Source organism: Squalius cephalus, assembly GCF_949319135.1.
Source record: "Squalius cephalus genome assembly, chromosome: 1".
Taxonomy (NCBI): Eukaryota; Metazoa; Chordata; class Actinopteri; order Cypriniformes; family Leuciscidae; genus Squalius; species Squalius cephalus.
The window spans coordinates 52,109,470-52,123,995 of NC_137122.1; the positions used below are offsets into that span (position 1 = coordinate 52,109,470).

General features: G+C 38.6%; 1 protein-coding gene across 1 annotated transcript in view; it reads right to left on the bottom strand.

Annotated features, from left to right (window-relative positions):
* The window catches only part of rai1 (retinoic acid induced 1), a 58,800-nt gene extending 50,880 nt beyond the window's left edge, over positions 1-7,920 (bottom strand). The window contains exon 1 of the mRNA XM_079869493.1: positions 7,779-7,920. The gene's annotated coding sequence lies outside the window, so the exon portion shown is untranslated. The remainder of the gene's footprint in view (positions 1-7,778) is intronic.
* Between the last annotated feature and the right edge of the window lie 6,606 nt (positions 7,921-14,526).

Consider the following 14,526-nt stretch of genomic DNA (forward strand, 5'->3'; position numbering starts at 1 on the left):
TGTACTGTATCTTTCAACATACCTTCTGATCGCTACAGCGATCTGTCACGCCACATTTAAGAGCATCAAAACGGACTTTTGTAATAAAATTGAAAGAATTTGAAAGCCGAGACTTTGTTTCATATCAAAAGTAACCTGTCGGCGCCGGCGTCGTTTTGTTTTTTGTGTGTTTTAAGCACAAACCTCACTGTGTTAGATGTATTCTTAATTCAAGCTATATTTTAGAAAACAGGTCTTAATATATTGTACAATTTTGCTTCTCAAGTAAATGTAATGTTGTGATTTTTTCAAATTAAATTTAGAAAAGGATTATTGCCATGTACAATGAGGAGAGGACAGAGAAATTACTGTATATATTTTGTGCTATTAAAGAGGCTTAACAGCATTTTCCAAATCTAAGACAGAGATGTGAATTCATGGCCCACTTTACTGTTCCGATACACGTCTTCCCCCAAGAGATCGTCTCTTTCCTTCCCCAACCCCGACACACACACACACTCAAACACACAAAGACGCATGCAACTCAACACACACATATTGTTTGACGCAGCAATCCTCATAGACAGTGAACTAATCGTGTCTGCCAGTGAAGACAAGCCATGAGATCTTCTCAAATCAAACCAACGCAGTTGTCAGCTTTTGTAGTGCTATGAAAGGATTAGTTTTTGGTTCCTTTTCAAAAGCAAACCCCTTTTTGACTATAGTAGGCTACCTTGTTGTGCGGTCCTTGTTGACGCTAACGTTAGACTATGCGCCGTCGCCCTCCTTCTAACGGTTATATAATTCAAACGACTGTTTGAGGCCGCAGAACTTTTCAAATGCTCCTGTGCTGCTGTGATCACGGAGAAAAAAAATCATCTGCAACAGTACGGTTTAAAATCCCCCCTCCCCCTTTCATCTGTTCCCACCGGCCCCTGAGAGTCGTTAAAAAATCCCACGCAAATCCCCCTCGTTGCTCTGCGGACTCCGGAAGAGATCGAACAACGCCACTGGAGATCTCACACCACCTGTGGGTGCCCTTGATAGTGTCGCACACTCGTGGCCCGGGATGTGCTGATGCTAGGTGGTAAATTGGTCTGTGCAGCTGGTCTCTCCCGAGGGGATGTGGTATGGATCACATACAGTCAGAATTGGGACACAAATAAATCACATGCAAATGCTTTCACTCGGTCTCTGCGGAGACTTGAACCTGTGCGTTCCACCTGAACCAGTATATTTGAGCTTTGCCATATATTTGCCAAAGATTTCTACGCCCTTTTCCACTTCTTACTGTCCTTGGTAATGCATGGCTATAATTGTTGCTCATACTCAGGGTTAGGGGTTTGTTCTAAACCATTAACCCTAAATATTAAACCCTAGCGGCTTTTTGTTTGTGCCATGGACATGAATGAACCTCACATCGTGTGGCTTGTTGAGGAAGTTGCGCTGTTATTTGAACACTCTAAGACTTGCATTGAAGGAAGGACTTTAATCATGTGTTGGAATATATCAGAGAGATGTTTGAGTAACCCTAGTGTAACTCAGACTGTGTGTGTAAACCTCACTCTCCTGGCCTCAGGAGGCTGCGGTCATTAGCGTCCTTGTTAGGCGGTTCGAATCCCGCTCGGAGCGGTGCGAGTAGAACCGGAGGGGTGGAGGGGTTACACCCAGCAAGCAATTCTAATAGCCGTCCAAACACAGCCCTGGCGTCTAGGCTAAAACAAGGCCAAATTTGGGCTGTAAGTGAAAATTTAATAGACGTCTAAACCATAGCCCAAGAATAGACTAGTCATCAATTATTGAGTGAAGAAATGAAACCAAACACCTTGTAATCACTGTTTACTTTGCTTACATGATGGAATATCATGCATCTCGCAAGTTATTTTGGCAAAAAAATGACATGTAACCAAATTCAAGGTTATTTTGGCTAAAAGTGGGTTACTCATAGCTGAACTATATCGAGCCTATAGTTAGCCTAGACAGTGAAATGACAGCTATTGCTTGCTGGGTAGCTACCACCCAGAACACCTAACCAGATTGAACCAGCAAGTCCTGTCAGGACCACTATCGTCAAATACGATTGACAATTAGCATAGTTGGTTTTGGCGGTATGGTTCTGTTCTGGGCAAGAACTCCATGCATCCATGCAGCCTAGCATGATGGATAAGAGCAGCAATAACCCCCCTTGGGGTAAACAGAACAGAACCAACATGAATGTATTGCAGATATCATTAATTCAATATTTTAATGTACAACATAATTCGAGAATTTAGTCTGATTCAAAGGGGAATCAGAATGCCAATCCTGACTGGATGAGAGGAGGAGCTGGGAATGGAGGAGGGTAATTCGCTCCTGAGAAACGCGATAGCTGCTGATAATACTGATTATAATATAATTATAATATAATATCTTATATATGGAGACAGTGATATGCAATAGCTGAGAGTCAGCTGATGTGAGCTGCCACAACTAATACTATGCTTGATTTTGTTTAATTTTCAGTTTTGTTTAGTTTTCGTTTTAAGATGTTTTTTTTTTTCAGTTTTCCCCCCAGTTTTTTTTTTTAATTTAAAAAACAAATGATCATTTAATGTTTGTTTAGTCATGTTTATTTGTTGATATTATTTGACTATTGTTTTATTAATTTAGGGCTGCCAAAGTTAACTGTTATCATTTAAAAATGTTTAACTGCATTAAGTTGATTGTCAAAGTCTTTTGTTATTGCTATATAGTGGCATTATCATGTTTAATGGAAAGTTTTACAATATACATTAATATTTTCTAAAAATGAAACTATAAACTTTTAAAAAATTATTTTACTTAGCTCTGAAGTCATAATTTATTTTTGTCTGTTTCAATTTTCAAAGTAATATTTTTTTTTATTATTATTGTTATACAAGCAAAAATTATTAAATATTTTCAATTCATCAGTGATAATAACACTTCCTAGAACACCCTAGAAACCACTGGACTCAAACACGTATTGCCACGTGAGTGATGCAGTTTCAGCACAATTGTGCTAAACACTAAGCCATGGAAAGCACTGGAAACGTTACTTCCTTCATAACAAATTAAGCGAAGCTCAAAATAAATGCCTCGTTTTTTTTTTTATTAAGTACTCGTTTCTCAGCATTCAGTTTGTCAGTAGTGAGGCGTGGCAGGAAACAGGAGTGTTTGTGTGCGCATGTGTGTGTGTGCACTAGAGTTCTGGGCCAGTGGACTGGTAAATACAGCGGCTGTGGAGTGGAAATGAAGGCTGGATCTATTTGGAGAAACGCTAGATGACCTTCCACTGAGCTGGATGACATCCAAGCGATTTCACCGTGCAGCATAGGCCCACCACCAACGCCATGCGTCACACGCTCCCAATCGCACACAGATGTGTATGATCAGACACACGTGGAAATGAGGGGCGTAAACACGCACACAATCAGAAACAACAGGGCATGAGTCCATAACGCGCAGCCACACACAGACAGTTACACAAACATGCACATCCACAGTTAATGGCCCAGAAAACGAGAGATCAAGCCAGATCACACATTAAGGCCCGTTCACACTCAGGACGATAACTATAAAGATAACTATATTAGCGTCAACAGCATCGTTCTGTTTATCATAAGCTCGTGCTGCAGTTTTATCGTCTGTCGCATTAAATGCTTGAGGTCTTTGAAGCAGCATGGATTCTGATTGGCTGTCAATATTTTTATCGTTAATCCACTGGAAAAAAGCGTTCTTCTGAAAGTGAGACCACCAACATTGTTTCTCTGTGCCGTTATTGTTACAGTTGTGGCATGAACTCTGCTGTTCTTTAATATTGAGAATGATTTTTTAGAACTATATCTTTATCATCATCATAGTTATCGTCCTTGGTGTGAACGGGTTTTATCCAACAATATGTGCAGAGAAAGAATCATTTTTACTTAATTAACCGTACAAAACAGGGCTCGACTAACTTTATTGGTCACCACTGTCGTTAATGGTTTTCCAAAGTTACAAGCCACTCAGCATTTTCACTGGCCAGTTTGACATTGATACCACGGGGAAAAGCTGCCATATAGATATTTTTAATATTATCTCATAATTTGGCAGCAGGTATATTAGGCTGCTGTCACTTTAAGAGCCGATGCACAGATCCATTATACTGTTACACATGCGTTTTCTTTCTCAACTGTTTACGTTCACTTAAAACATAACTGACTGTGTTTACATGAATGCTCGCCAAGACCGGCATTTTGACATTATTTTGTGTGTTTTTGACTGTTTAAGCGCAATAAAAGAACTCATTTTAGTCCTGAGAGGCGGCTTTATGTGAGCGCACTTTGGGTGTGAGCACAAGATCTATGGGAACGAGTAAGATTATGGACAATACACGCAATCTCATGCCGAAATTCAAGCCCTTTAACAGCAACAATATTCATCCGGAGCAAATGGAGTGAGTGAGTGAGGAGAGATGGGTTTGTGAGTCGGAGAGATGAGAGATAGAGAAAGCGCAGCTGGTATCGTGTATCTATTCTGCGGATTTCACATTTCAGATATTTCAGTATCGATGCATCGAACACATGTATCGAAAAACCTATATTTCTGACAACATAGTTTATTATTTCAGATGACTTTTTAAAAGACCACAATTGAAAAATGTATATTATAACATTATATTACATAAAATCATGTAAGTGGTGCACATTGACCCAACCAATGCTTTGAGTTTAGGGGCGGGACTGTCTGTTTGATTGGCCAATGGCAGATGGCGGGGAGTGTCCAGGAAACGTGTTAGGAAACAATTCTTATTTTTTACACTGCCACTACTAGAGCAGAAATCACACACTTCAACTTCAAACAGATCACTCATTCGTGAAACGTTCCCGTGGCGTCGATTCATTACGGTGTCACACATCTGACCCCCTGACCGTCGAGTTTGTTGTTTATTTCTTCTCTTCATCCATTCATTTCCTGTAAAAAGACTGCTGAGCCCAGTGCTGCATAGACAGCGGCATCTGGAGATAAATAATTCCTCCATCGCTCCTCTCCTCTCTTCCTCCCTCGCTCGCTCTGCCCCGTCCTGACCTTATGGATCTGTTTTGAGCCGTGCCAGATTGTTGCTCAGGACTCTCGCACCTAGAAAACAGCGGAGGGGGGAGGGGTGCTGTCTTTCCTCTCTTCACCTCATATCCGTCTGTCTCTCTCTCTCTCTGTCTACTCTTTCCCACCGCCTCTATCTAATTTCTTTCCCATCACCTTCTATTCTTGAAAGAGCCGACGGTTTCCGATACCCCCCTCTCTCTCTCGCTCTGTTTTTCATGGTTGTTCTCTGACTGACCCTCAGGTGTGTGACAGTTTCAGTGGATTGCATCAGCCTCCACGCTATAGTCACTGACAAAATACGATATAGCACCATGTAGGGCTGGGCGATGTGATGGTATAGACTGTGCGGCGGTAGAAATTTATCAGCTTTTACAGATTTTGCATGATATATGCGCGGTATAGCTGTATTTACACAGGCAGGACTGCGTTATGTTGTTTACACATGAGAGCAATGAGAAAATATGGAAAACTGCACAAGTACAGAGTCAGTCAAGATGGCCAAGAACTTGTTTTTGAGGGCAGAAAAGTGAAGGAGGGTTTAGCGGTTTATGGTTGCAGGGCAACGTCACAACTTGCCGCATTAATATAGAATTCACTGGAAGTGTTTATATCAGCTATTTTGGAACTGCTTTGATGTGGCTCATCCAATCAGAATTCAGAGTCATTATAGTGTCGTGTTTATTTGTGAAGCTGGGTTTGCTCTGAAGCCACAAGTATTATTCATTTATGATAATCTGATCTTTTGATTTGCATCATCAAGTTTTAATTTGCTTGATATTTTTCATTTGATTTAAAAAAAAAAATAGGCATTGCAGTGCAAAATCAATTTCTTAATCGTTATTTTTTCCTTGTTTTCCAGTATTTTTTCATTTATTTTTAAAGCATATATCATAAAGTAAAAATAGAGTAAGGTTTGTGTTTAAAATAAGAATGTCATTGGAGTAAGAAAACATTTTATTATTATTATTTCAACTATATTTAATTTCATTTTAAGCACACGTCTAACAAAAATAGTAAGGTTTGTGTTTAAAATAAGAACATTTATGTCAGTGGAGTAGGAAAGGTATACTTTAATCTCTGAAATGTCAGAATATTTTGCTTCTTGTTTAGATATCAAATGTATAAGTATGATGTTTAAATATTTTACTGGAAAATAAAAATAGATTAAGTTAAATATAAGTATAGATCAAAATATGCTTTTTTACTGGCAGCTTACAGTAATATTTTGTGAAATGTGAAATATTTAATTTACTGGATCATCAAAAACAAACAAAGTCAGTGATATAATATGATATGGTGGTATGTAATAATGTTAAATATTAATATAACATTAAATAATAATATTAAATGTTACATCATTTATATGGTATTCTATCTCATATTTTTACTGGAATTTATTTATAATATAATATGACTCATCCTGTGATAGGAGATTGTGATTATACCGCCTCCCCCAGCAAGCGTTTGGCACATGATCTAGTCTGCTGATGTCTTGGGTTATTTTACATGCAGAGTGACGCTCTTAACCTTGGGAATACAGTTGCGACCTTTTTTTTTCTTTCTCTCCAGTAGATGCGTCTAGTATGTTATTGCAGATGTTGGTATCAGTTTTTTCTCTTTTGTAATTCACTCACATATTCATGCTATCCCTCCATTTTTCTCCCCGCCTTCATATTCATCTCACCTCTCTCCACTCCGTATCTGTCCATCTCACACATACCAACACACACACACACAGCGCTGTCCGCCTGTCAGTCACACGCGCGCGCGCGCGCACGCACACACACACACGTCTCTAAATGGATTCTTGCGGAGAGGGGCCGTCCAGAGCATCAATATCAGTCAGCTGTGACACTGCAGTCTAAACTGCAGTCTGAAATAAACGATGAAGTTTTGTGTTGTTTTTGATTTTTGCCTCACACATTTCGTCTGCGGATCCATGCATACGAGTGATACGATGCTTTCATCACTAAATCTTTCTCACGGAATCACACAAACACATTTCCATATAAAGCGCAACACACTCTTCATTTGCATAATGCGTCTTCGATATAAACACAGGAGCACGTCATAGTCTTGAGTTGCTTTTGATTTCGCCTCCAAATATAGCTCACATTTCAGCGGATCCATGGACAAATTGCACGTGTTTCACGTTTAGATAGAATATTAAAAAATCGCGTTTTAATATTTAAATACTCACATAGCTACACTCTTGAAAATAAAGGTTTCTTATTGGCATCGACGGTTCCATGAAGAACCTTTAATGGAATCATTCCATTGCACTTTATAGTGTAAAAAGGTTCTTTATGAATATTCACTGAACGTTTCTTTTGGAAGAGAAGATTTTTAAGAGTGTATGAGCTTGTACCACATACCAAATACAGTTTTGACGCCAACACAACATACAAACATAGCTACTATCCCTCTCGTACAGCATCTGTTGCTATAGTAAGAGTTGCCTGATTTGAGATCAGTGCCGTAGTTTACCTTGCAATAATTCGGAACGCGATTAGTGCAGGACTAAACTGAACTCAGATCAGACTCTGAGCGCAACGGCAAACACATGTGCAGCCTGTTATCCAACACGCCCCCCTGTCCCCATGCATGCGGCTCTGGAGACGCACAGCAGCGCTCAGTCTCAGCCACTCATCCATCCACCCATCCGCTCGCAGTGACATTAAGCGCCTTAAATGTGGAGAAACATGCGTCTCTACCTGCGGTGGTGCCTGTGCCTGGATCCCGGTCCTCTGGATCAGGTCCTCCTGCAACGCGGAAAATGGCAGATATTCCCTGTCAGTGGCAGATTCGTCTCTCTCCCTGTCTCTCTCTCTCTCTCTCCTAGTCTCTCTCGCTCTATTTCACTTTCCTCCTTCCCTTTGCTGCCATGTTCGGAGCGGAGCGGAGCGGGGCGGGGGCTGGGGGGTGGACCGAACGGGGTTGGGGGTGCTGTTTGGAGGAGAAGAGACGAGCGTAAAGGAGAGAAAGCGGGCTCAGGGGGATAAGAAAGCAATTAGAGGGCAGTCCTCTCTTACTTCCAGACGGAATGTATAATGGAATTAGCTCAGGGGGGCTCGCAAGCCAGCGAATGTGTGTGTGAATGCTGATTTGTGAAGGGGGGAGACCACCTGCTCTAGCTGGGAAAGAGAGGACAGATATGGAGGGGAAAGATGTCAGCTTCAAAGGCTGTCTCACAGGTTGGCGATCTCTCATCGGAGCGGCGAAATGCACCGTGCGCGTGTGTGTGCGCGTAAAGAGAAAGAGAGTGTGGTGTGGATGAGTCGGGAGTTGAAAGAGTTCACTTAGATGAGGAGAGAGAGCCGTAGATGAGAAAATCACAAACGAGATCTCTTGAATATTTCAATTATTTCTTCCCTGACAGCACTGAGAATTGAACAGAGGACAAATGGAGACCCTGTAAAATCTAAATGGGCGTTTTGAGGTCATTTATGCTAGCGTACTCGGCCGATGACTCATACTGCACTCACAGGCGTATGCAAATGTTTGCCCAATCAGGTGATCTCTAGAGGGAGAATGCACGTCCCCCTTTGTCACTGCAAATGATTAGCAAAAGCGAGTAGCAAAACTTGTTTCAAGGCTGGAATGTGAACAAAAATCTTTTAATGTAATGTTTTTTAAAAAAAAAAAGGATGACCCCTTGATAAACTTCCTGTTTCAAAAAAGAAAATATATCAACACAAGTAAGAAAGCAGCCCCTTTCAAGACATTTCATGTTATCTTTAATCTCTCACATGTGTGAAGTTTCAAGATAGAGTTTAATAAAACTCTCAAACTGTACTCAGATTTTCCATCACTTGTGAACATTCAGTTGTATTGAATGTGAACTTGTAGTGTATACTTCACACCTTAATTAAATAAAACTTTCTTGACAGTCTTTTAATATTGTACTTTGTAATAATGCCAAAATGTTACTTTCAAGTACATTTTAAATCATTGTTTTACTAATCTTTTGTCATGTGCTAAAGAAGTGCACTTATTTTGATGCATTGACCAACATACTAAAGCATGTAAAGTACTTGATTATCATTTTAACTGTAATGTGTTATTAGATATTATATTTAAAGTTAATATATTTAAATGTGCTGAATTGTAGCTTCACATTAATGTGCATTTACAAATACTATATATATATATGAAGAGTTCAGATGCAAAAGCCTCTAAGTGCCATCTGAAATTTTCTTCTAGAATGATCATTTTTATAAAGCTTGTATATTTAAGTTAAGTAATTTCACTGAAAATAACAATTAATAGGTCATTTGCATTGCCATTTAAGTGACATTATTGAACTTAAAGTATATGAGCTTTATAAAAATGATCATTCTAGAAGAAAATTTCAGATGGCACTTAGAGGCTTTTGCATCTGAACTCTTCATATATATATATGTATATGTACATATGTATATGTGTGTGTGTGTGTGTGTGTGTGTGTGTGTGTGTGTGTGTGTGTGTGTGTATATATATATATATATATATATACAGTACCCTCCACAATTAATGGCACCCCTGGTAAATATGATCAAAACTGGCTGTAAAAAATAAATCTGCATAGTTTATCCTTTTGATCTTTCATTCAAAAAATGTGCAAAATTCTAACCTTTCATTGAAGTAAAAGAATTGAAAGTGGGGGGAAAATCACATTATGAAATAAATGTTTTTCTCCAAAACACGTTGGCCACAATTATTGGCACCCCTAGAATTTTTTACGAGTAAAATATCTCTGAAGTATATTCCCATTAATATTTACCTTTTTTAGCACACCAGGGTGACTAGGAACATGAAACTGTCCAGCTATGACTTCGTGTTTCACAGGAGTTTAAATATGAGGAAACACAAAGGCCAAATCCCCTTAATCATCCATCACAATGAGTAAAACCAAAGAATATAGTTCTGATGTGCAGCAAAAGATTGTTGAGCTTCACAAAATAGAGAGTGGCTGTAAGACAATAGCTAAAGAATTGAAAATCCCCATTTTGACCATCAGGGCAATAATTAAGAAGTTATAATCAACTAAAGATGTTACGAATCTGCCAGGATAAGGACGTGTGTCTATATTGTCTTAATGCACGGTGAGGAGGAAAGTTTGAGTGGCCAAAGACTCTTCAAGGATCATAGATGGAGAATTGCAGAGATTACTTGAGTCTTGGGGGTCAGAAAGCCTAAAAAAAAAATGATCAAACAGCCCCTACATCCCCACATGTTGTTTGGGAGGGTTTCAAGAAAAATCCTCCTCGATCATCCAAAAATAAACTCCAGCATATTTAATTGTCAAACACGACTGGAACTTCAAACAACACAGGGTTTTGTGGTCAGATGAGACTAAAACAGGGCTTTTTGGCAGCAAACACACTAGATGGGTTTGGTGAACACAAGGATAAAAAGTACCCCATGTGTACAATTTAATATACCGTTGGATCTTTAATGTTGTGGGCAAATTTTTCTGCTGGAGGTCCTGGACTTCTTGTTCAGATACATGGCATCGTGGATTCTATCAAATATCAACAGATAAAAAATCAAAACCTGATGCCTTCTGCTAGAAATCTTATAATGGGCCGTGGTTGGATCTTCCATCAGGACAACGATCCAAAACAAACATCAAAATCAACACAAAAATTTGTTGCACAATTTGAGCACAAAATGAAGCTTCTGTCATGCCCGTCCCAGTCCCCTGACCTGATGAGTGGAGTGAACTGAAGAGAAGAAGCACAAACATGGATCTGGGAATCTGAAGGATCTGGAGAGATTCTGTATGGAGGAATGGTCTCTGATCTCTTGTCAGGTGTTCTCCAAACTCATCAGGCATTATAGGAGAAAACTCAGAGCTGGTATCTTGTCAAAAGGAGATTGCAAAAAGTATTTAATAAAAGGGTGCCAATAATTGTGGCCAACGTGTTTTGGAGAAAAACATTTATTTCATAATGTGATTTCCCCCCCACATTCAATTCTTTTACTTCAATGAAAGGTTAGAATTTTGCAAATTTTTTGAATGAAAGATCAAAAGGAAAAAAATGCAGATTTATTTTTTACAGCCAGTTTTGATCATATTTACCAGGGGTGCCATTAATTGTCGAGGGCACTGTATATATATATATAAGTTTCAGTAGAAATTACAAAGTATATTTTAGTTTATCATAAATGCTTGTCAGTACATTCGGCAGTGCACCTTAACTAATTTAAAAACAAATTATGAACTGTAACATATTTTCATTTAATGTCAATTATTATTATCATCAGACACTTATCATTAAGTGTCATTTCATTTGGTTTTAAAAGAGTTAAAGTGTACTTAGATGTTCTTATTTTTCACAAGGGAAGTTCAATATTTTAAAATTCTCAAAAAAAAAAAAAAAAAAAAGAACATGAAAGACCAAATTATCAGAAATATGTTATGTTAAAAGCCTAATTTCTCATTTGGGTCTATTTAAGGATAAACATCTGAGATAAAGTAAATACTTAGAAGACATAACTCAGATCTCCTGAGGTGTTTTCCTCCGGGGAGAAACACTGAGGCTGGAGATTTTTATGAGGCAGAGTGCAGAGAGTGTGTGTGTGTCACAGATTGTGTCATGAATAAAAATAAGCCAAGCATACTAATACCTTTCTGCCTTTCATTGCAAGTCCACTTCTTTATACTCTCTCTACCAACCATCAAATCAGAATCCAGAATGCAGTCATCATCAATATCACTGCACAACAACCCTCATACCTCATTCATCTCAGTCGGAAGTGCAAAAATCACACTAAACAACCAGTCTATATTAAAGGACTAGATCGCTGCATTTCTGACCGTGCTCTGACACTGCCTGACGGGATTTCTCTCCGATTGATTTGGGATTTCATTTCTCTCCAGAAATGCGCCACTGTGCGACCTTGAACACGCAAGACTATTTACATGCAGATGTTCTGTCTAGAATATCAAGTCTTACAATTCTTTGAATGAATCAGCTCTTGTTTTGCTCTCGAATCTGCTCTTGTTAACAAATTAAATCCATTCAGGCACTGGGATAAATACTAGATTAGGATGCAGCCTTAAATATTCTCTAGTGGAGTGAACACATATACATTTATTATTATTATTATTATTATGTATGTATCTGATTTACAGAGGACAATCATTCCGGATTTTAAAATGCAAAACCATTCTCATTTGTTATTGATCGTGTTCATGCAATTTGAAATTATTAAAGGAATAGGTCACCAGAAAGGAAAATTCACAAACAGAAATATAGCAGAATTTCCTGGCTGCTCTTTTACATACAGTGAAATTCACCGGTGACTGGGGCTGTCATCTCCTACAACAAATGCAGAAATAAATTCCATTACGACACTATATTCTCTATATGCATTCTTAAACGTAGATAGATAGATAGATAGATAGATAGATAGATAGATAGATAGATAGATAGATAGATAGATATAATTGCAGGTAGACACAGGTTCATTAATGGCTTGTTGAGGGGGAGATTGTGTCATATGCCTCTTTTTGGGACGCACTAATGAAGTCCCACACCACAATTAATGAATGTCTGTCGCTTTCTTCTCCTCCATTTACGTTACTTTAATGGTGAATGGATGCCTGACACAGAGGAATCATGTTAATGAGAGAGAGAGAGAGAGAGAGAGAGGGGGATCTTTGGGTCAGATGCTCTCATGAGCACATGATCAATCTGTTTGTGTGTGTGTGTGTGTGTTGGGGGAGAGGGTGTCTCACTGTTACCATAGAGACGAGAGGACAGTGGTCTTGAACATATTGGGTAGGGATGCTCATACAAGCGGTGGGAAAGGTTATAAACGCTGGTGTGCATGAAAATAAGAGATGGGCTTCAGACAAGCCAGAAGACATGGTTGCACTGAGGTAGAGCTAAATCTGAGCTATTAGTGCAATAGGTAGGCTAATCTAAACTATTCAACCTCTTGATGTAGAGCATCCGAATTTCTGTTGCCTTTGTAGGCTATAACATGAAAAGGCTCAATGTCATGTTCATAGAGTCAAATTAATGTAACATTTATTTCTGACATGTTTATACGTTCATGATATTGTCATTCATTCGGCAGATGTATGAGAATATGTTTACTACAACGCCAGCTCAAGTAAACACAGCTAGAATTATACAATAATAACAGAAGCGCTGCCATCTAGCGGTGACACAGTGATACACAACTCTATCTGATGATACACAACTGAGTCAAACCTCTATCTAACCAGGGCAAAACTCTGGATCCGTCGACAGAACAACAATTTAAAAACTCTTCTTGTAATAGCGAGCGTAACTTCACGCGAGGCTTCTGGTTTGATCCGCTTCCAATTGTTTTAGCTGTACAAACATTTTAGAAGTTGTGCTGCTTAATATTGCAAACTGTTATTTGCTATCATATTAATTTATTAAACACAAGTTGGTAGAGCGCAGATTATTTGTTCATTTACTGCATTTTGTTATTATTTACCATAGCGGCGAATGAACCAGAAGTGCCTACACAATCACAGAAAATAGCATTCTGCGTTGCTAAGGTTAGACGAGACAGTTTGTTGACTTCGGTTGTCTTTGAATGATTTCTGTCGCCATCTAGCGGAGATACAGGGCAAGTGCTACAAATCACAAGGCTAAATATTGGCTGCTTTAGTGACACAGATACTACACTTACGTTAAAGTATGGATAGGCCTACTGTATTTTAAAATCATTATTACTTTTAGACAAATAAAAACTTGAGCAAAAGTAACACAAACACCTCTGCTATATATGATTTTTCATTTCCATCTCTGTAGACTCCAGGTTATGTAAAGATGTGAAACAAAAGTTGTCAAGATAGAAAAAAAAAAAGTTTCTTTTTCTCTTCAACAAAATAAAAGTGTCTGCCTTTTTATTATTAATCATTATTTATTATCTTCTCCAAATCTCAAGAAAGAACATTTTAGTTTGCACTGTGGAGTGAGAAAATAGTTATACTGATATATACTAAAAAAAGTTGCTGCCTTAATCAACCCAGACAGTAACATAGTGTCAGCCCAGATCCGGCCCACATCTGGTACAAGTTGAATCCACATGTACCAGATGTGGCCCGGATCTGGGCCGACACTATGTTGCTGTCTGGGAACCTGGATGTTTAAGTCATATCTACTTAAATTACAATAAACTGACTTAGGATTTTGTTTTTTTGTGCTAAATCTAACAAAAAAGTTGAACATTGCTTAACCTATTTTGATGAGTTAAAGGAATGTAAAAACATATGTTGTCATAACTTGTTATTTAATATAATTCCTTCTGGTAATCTCTGACCCAGTGAGTGTCATGTTCTCTATCGTCTCTCTAGAAGATCAGATGAAAACACATTTACTCACTCATCCTCTGAAAATCACACCTCAGACCAGTCCTGCTGTCACTGAACTGACTTCATGCGAAATGTTCAATCTGTGACATTTCTGTAACACTTCAGAATAATGGTCCGTC